Below are 7,267 nucleotides of genomic sequence, written 5' to 3'. Positions count from 1 at the left end.
ATGGTACCAAGTGCCCTGATGACAATCGTTTTTTTATTATTATTATAGAATAATATTTTATAGAATTATTATTATTATTATTATTGTTGTTGTTGTTGTTGTTGTTGTTGTTGTTGTTGTTGTTATGTTAATCTTTGGTGAGATTCACAGCCTTTGGGGCTGGTTGATAGCTCAACAGCTCGAGTCCTAACCAAGGACCCAGGAACTGTTAAGGTAACGTCAGAGGATATAAGTTGTTTCAAGTAGGGTAGTTTTTTTGTAGAGTCAGAATGTTCAAGTCAGGTAAATTTAGAATTTTCAAATAGAGAGGTAGCCCTTTAGGTATTGCTCCAAGGGCTCCAATTACAATTGGGACAACACATGATTTCTTTTTCCACAGTATCTCAACCTCAATTTGCAAGTCCCGGTATTTTGTGATTTTTTTCTTGCTGTTTATCTTCAATTTGTGCATCACCAGGTATTGCAATGTCAATGAACCATACTTTTTTCTTTTCAATTATTGTTATGTCAGGTGTGTTGTAGGCCAAGTGCCTGTTAGTCTGGATTCTGAAGTCCCACAAGATCTTGATTTTCTCATTTTCTAAAACCTTCTCAATCTGATGGTCCCAGTGGTTTTTGCTGTACTCAAATCCAAACTTTTGGCACAATTTCCAGTGAATAATCTTAGCAACGCGGTCATGGCGTTGTAGGTAGTCAGTTTGTGAAATTTTGCTGCACCCGCTGATCAAGTGGTCGACTGTCTGATCTTTCTCATTACAGAGGTGACATTTGTTGTTGGTGGTAACATGTTGAATTTTTGCCTTCATGCAGTTTGTGGCTAAGGCTTGTTCTTGAGCTGCCAAAATAAAGCCTTCTGTTTCTTTTTTCAGTACTCCTGATCTTAACCAGTTCCAAGTTAGTTGTTGGTCAGCTTTGCCTTCAATACTTTTCAAGTATTGGCCATGCACAGCTTTGCTTTTCCAATTTTCAGCTCGCTTCTCAATTTCTTCTTCCTTATATTCAGCTTCTTCCCAAAATAACAAAATTGTTCTTAACTTAGTTGTCTTCAAAAGGCCTCCTTTATTTATTTCCTTAATCATTGATTCTTCACTTTTCTGGATGTAATCATTCAAGCTGTGTCTTTCTTCTTCCATAATCTGCTTTATTTGTAGGAGTCCTACATTATTACTTGTAGGAGTCCTATTGTTGTTGTTGTTGTTGTTGTTGTTATTATTATTATTATTATTATTATTATTATTATTTACTATATAATATTCATTAAACATGAAACTCAGCAAAATGAACATTAAAAAATGCATTACAAATACCAGTGACTGGTGCTAATGGTTGATATGGTTTGCTGCCAGTGTCCTAGGTATCAACCAAGTACCTTCTTAAAATATAAAATGTCCTGAGTAGTGCAGCATTTTGCAGTTCCACTGAAGTTATTGCAGGAAGCTGCAATTAGTTGATGTATCTTGTAAAATTCTTGGACATGGTGCCACTGTTACATGTTTCATCCATAGCCGTGTAGTTTCGATGGCCAGGTTGTGATATTTCATTATTTTTTCTAGTTCTTTTTCTTATTTCATAAACATTTTGAATACAGTGTATTGTCAGGGTACATCATTTACAAAATTAAAACAAAGAGAGAACAAAAAGAAATATCAACACATTTACCCCAGGTACTTATTATTATATGTGATGGACTTGTATGAAAGGAAGAAAATATTGTAAGAAAATACATACTTGATTAGAAAAAGATGATTAAACAACATATAGTTTTGAAACCATAAATATTTTTGTTGGGTATAATGCCGGAGGACTATGATAATACAATAATACAATAGTAGAGTTGGAAGGGACCTTGGAGGTCTTCTAGTCCAACCCCCTGCCTAGGCAGGAAACCCTATACCGTTTCAGACAAATAGCTATCCAACATCTTCTTAAAGACTTCCAGTGTTGGGGCATTCACAACTTCTGGAGGCAAGCTGTTCCACTGATTAATTGTTCTCACTGTCAGGAAATTTCTCCTCAGTTCTAAGTTGCTTCTCTCCTTGATTAGTTTCCACCCATTGCTTCTTGTTCTACCCTCAGGTGCTTTGGAGAATAGTTTGACTCCCTCTTCTTTGTGGCAACCTCTGAGATATTGGAATAATGCTATCATGTCTCCCCTAGTCCTTCTTTCTCTTAAGCTAAACATACCCAGTTCCTGCAACCGTTCTTCATATGTTTTAGTCTCCAGTCCCCTAATCATCTTTGTTGCTCTTCTCTGCACTCTTTCTAGAGTCTCCACATCTTTTTTACATCGTGGCGACCAGAACTGAATGCAGTATTCCAAGTGTGGCCTTACCAAGGCATTATAAAGTGGTATTAACACTTCACGTGATCTTGATTCTATCCCTCTGTTGATGCAGCCTAGAACTGTGTTGGCTTTTTTGGCAGCTGCTGCACACTGCTGGCTCATATTTAAATGGTTGTCCACTAGGACTCCAAGATCCCTTTCACAGTTACTACTACTGAGTAAGGTATCACCTATACTGTACCTGTGCATTCCGTTTTTGTTGCCTAAATGTAGAACCTTACTCTTTTCACCATTGAATTTCATTTTATTAGATAGTGCCCAATGTTCAAGTTTGTCAAGATCCTTCTGATAAAGGGACTATATATTTAGTTTTGCATGTACTGACAGAAGTAAAGATTTGTATTTGCAATATTGGAAAAATGAAAACACTTCATCAGATGACGAAATAATTTGGAAAATATTAAGACTGTGCAGAGATAGACAGATTGACTTTAAAAATAAAAGACATAGAAGACACAGAATATTACCTGATATGGAATAGATTTTACCAGTGATTAGAGATAAGAGGTAGAAATTAGATGAAGAAAGATTATTGCTATGTATGAATTAAATATAAAGATGGTTTATAATTATAAATATGCCAATATAATTAACAGTATTATAAATAAACTAAAATAAAGAGAAATTTAGCCAAAACTATTCTGTTACATTATTACTATTATTACCAGGAAATTTCTCTAAAAAACCTCATTCACTCTTGCCTAAAAAATAAGACTAGAAACTGTTAGAGAAGCTCTAAAGCACAGATTTCCAACTTGCAGCCAACAGGCAACATGTGAGCCTGGATAGCTAGTAATGAGGACCCACAAGATAATTAAAAAATAATAATATAATATGTTTCATTGTTTTCACATAATGGTGGGAAAATCTGAGAAATAAATGGAGGATTTTTTTAGGATTGTACGATGCAATCATCACATAGCATAGATGAGGCTTATGAAAAGGAAATTGAGAGTAAGAGGATAATGGAAAAGGAGGAAAAGGAGGAGGATGGAGATAGGGCTAATCAGCAAAGAAAAGGTCAAGTCAGTCATTGGAAGGGAGGCTAATATGAACAGACTTCCTAGTTCAAATTAATGTTCTCTGTGAGTAAAATCTTACACAGTGTCCTCAAATAGATCCTCAGAGGGACGTTTGCTGAAGTCCATCATTTTGTGGAAGACATAGATCTGAGAGAGCATGTTCACAACAATGAGGTCTCCTGACTGGTATTGCTTGTGAAGAAATGGCAGAGGGTCACTGATGCTGCATTTAGCCCTGCACACCACTTGCGGTAAAGGCACAATAACCAATACTGCAAATATCACCATCTTTGACAACAGCATGTTTTCTTTAGGTCAACTTTTGTGAATCAACATTCTCTTTCATGAAGTATAATTCTGAGTTAATAACTCACCTTCCTCCCACCCCCATCCCCCATGGATTTAGAGCTGAAGTTGAAATAATTACATAGGGGACTGTTAATTGCAGGAGAATAATTTCCAATTTTGGAAGCAAAATCTTGGGGAACTTTGAACAAGGAAACATGTTTTTACTATGTCAGTAGAGATCTCTTAGAATTCTGCAGTGTGGTGGCAAGCAATACAGGTGTTTGTAATGACTGAGAGCATTAGAGATCCTGATTCTAATGATAACTTCCTAAACTTTTCCTTCATTTGTAGAAGGATAAGAAGAGTGTTTAGGTATTCTAAATCAGGGATGTCAAACACATGTCATCATGGCAGCAACACATGACTTTTTTTCCCTTTGCTAAACCGGGTGTCCTTGTGGCGAGCACATAAAGCATCCGACCTGCGTGCCAGGAGTTGGACAAGCTGTCCTAAATGTTTATTTATTTATTTTTATAATTTTTATTAGGATTTTTGTCAGGGGAAATTTCACCCTGAGCTAATGAGGTGTAGACCGTCGGCTTTCCTAAAAAGTATATCTTCAGAAAAAGCGAAAAAGGACCCGATAACATGTTTGAATGAAAACAAAATTTAATATGAAAATAAAATGAAAACAAATCTATCTAATTGTTACATTGTGGCAAGAGCAATTGTCGCCCGCCTTCTTGGCAGACAAACAGAAGATCAAAAGTAAAGAAGTCTCTGGAATGTGTGATATATTAAGAAACATGTTAAGAAGCATGCACAGTAAATCATTGCTGATAAGGCCTATGACCTGCACAGTAACTATTCAGTTCAGCTAGCAAACAATTAACGCAGTGATAATTTTTACAAGGCAAAACATAAAAAACTCTTTCTACATCCATTCTTCCCATTCCAAGACATCAGTATATCCCATTTTGTTTATCGTCATACATACTTTCCATTCATTTTCCATTTGCTATTTCCCCTTTATATTTATAATTCCTATAACCTAATATTATATAGATACACACACACACACACACACACACACACATATATATATACACACACACATACACACACACACACACACACATACATACATACATACATACATACATACATACATTCTACTTTCATTCGTTATTCCTGTTTTCTAACCAATCATACCATTTATCTCATACTGTATGGTATTCTTTATCTTCTTTTTCTTGCAGTTTAAAAGTTAATTTAATCATTTCCGCGCAGTCCATTATTTTTTTAATTATCATGTTTCCGGAAGGCATGCTGTCTAACTTCCAATTTTGAGCGTATATTATTTTTTCTGCTGTCAGTATATGTATTATAATAAAATTGATTATCTTTGCAAACGTTCCTCTAATCATCCCTAACAAAAACATGTCTGGTTAAAATTGAATTTGAAGGCCTGTTATTTCTTGCAACCAGGTTCTTATTTTACTCCATTATTTCCTCGCTTCCAGAATGGGCCACCATTCTGTTATCAGTGGTCTCCTTGAGTATCACCCAGACTTTCAGAGAAAAAGTCATAGAGTTCACACTTGTATAGATATAGATGCATTGAGCCCTATGAATCTTGGATATCATTTGAGGAAAAGGCAGAATAACCAATACTGCAAATATCACCATCTTCGACAATAGCATTTCTTCTGTAAGCCAGTTTTTCTCTAATGAACATTCTCCTTCCTTAAGTATAATTCTACTTGAGATAATGACTAAGACATTGCCCAGGACTAGAGGCGAAGGTAAAATAATTATTTAGGGATTGATAATTGCAGTAGAACAGCCATCAATTTCAGAAGCAAAGTCCTAAAAAAAACTTCAGCAAGAAAACATTTTAAGCAAGAAGAAGAATTTGAAAGAAAATCCTCATGAATCACTCACCAAATTACGTTTTTACAGAAGGAAATGTCTATATTAACAATAAAAGAGAAAACCAGACAAAATGGAGAAATTTTCAGATTGATTTGGGTGTCTGTCAGCCTTGAAGCTGGCCTGACTGAGTCCATTTTAAGACTTCAGTGCTAACTCAACCATGCTGAAGAGGGACAGGGAGGGAGGAATAGAGATAGTTGGGGTTTGCAGTCAAAATAAAAATCTTTCTCTTGGGAACCAAGGAGATTCCTGCTTGGAAGGAAGGGCCTGGAGTCATCTAGCAACTGGACAGTATCCTGATTGGACCATGTGACTGATTGTTTTGAGAAAGTGAAAAACTCTTACTTTTAATTAGGTGAAAACTGCAGGAATACTCAGAGTTGGTTTTCACCAGCCTGTGCCAATATGACATATCCAATGAAATTATTATTTGAGGAATCTATCTAACTCAGAATTTTGTTTGCTATGGGTATGTTATTTGGAACCCTGATATCTCTGAAAGCATCACTGCATTTCCTCTTGCAATCTTGGGAGCTTTCTTCCCAAGTAAAGAGGAAGTTTCCCTGTTACTATTCCTTTTCCTCCCGTGTCCTCTTGACCTTCCTTTCCTCATGACTAGTTTTCAAGTCATTCTTAAACATGCCAATGATAAACTGGGCAGCAAGCAATGAGACCTTCGCAGGCAGTGTAAGTGATGTCTTTGATAAATTAGTCTGCTAAAGTCAGAACTTCAGGAGTGAGATTCAGCTGGTTCGCACTGGTTCAGGCGAACTGGATGTTAATTTTGCATCCAGTTCTCTGAACCAGTTGTTGCACATACCGGCTGGCCCCGCCCTGCCTACCCCTCCCTCCAAGGAGTCTCCATACAGCCCTTTCATCATGCCAGGTAAGTGCAAGGCCAGTACAGAGGTTCTGGGAGGGCAAAAAATGCCTTCCAGAAGTACTGGAAGTTTCCAGCCTCTAGAGGGCCCCAGAGCCTGGTAGAGGCCATTTTGCCCTCCTGGAGGCTCAATGAGAGCCTCTGGAGCCTGGGGAGGGTGAAAATGCCCTGCACTGTGGTGCACGAGGTCAAGTAGGCCATGCCTACTATGGCCACGCCCACCCAGAAACTGGGGCAGAGAACCGGTTGCTAACATTTTTCAATCCCACCCTTGCAGAAGTGTTCTAAGTTTGCTAATGATGATACTTTGTGGAAATTAGTTAGTTGAAGTTATGTATTCACCAACATATTCCCTCTCAGAAAATGTGGGGTCAAAATTTCAATCTTTCTTCCAGAGAAGAAAACTGAGAGATATAATTCAGCAATATATGGAATGTTATGGGTGTTCAAAGGAGATAAGATAAATGAAAGAAGTAGAAAGGTGCCAAGTGAATTTAAGGATAAGTGTAAGCACAGATTCATGTCTATCAAGCTGTGTTCTGTGTTTACTCATATTGTGCCTCCACATTCTATCCAGTGGTTTCCTTGAATGTCACTCAGACTTATATGGAAGTCAGGGTTGGGTGGGGGTTCACACTTTGAGTAAATTCCTCTGCAGGTAAAATAATTCCTAATCTAACCATTCCAGCACTCAATTGGCCAAAGAGGCATGTGAGGTGAGTCTGGTAATGTCTTGGATCTTGAGTTAGAATGTGGATCTATATGCAAGGTGTTCTGTAGTGTAAGTTCTGCTGTATC

The sequence above is a fragment of the Natrix helvetica genome, assembly GCF_964273705.1.
Source record: "Natrix helvetica genome assembly, chromosome: Z".
Lineage (NCBI taxonomy): Eukaryota > Metazoa > Chordata > Lepidosauria > Squamata > Natricidae > Natrix > Natrix helvetica.
This window is presented reverse-complemented; position numbering follows the sequence as displayed.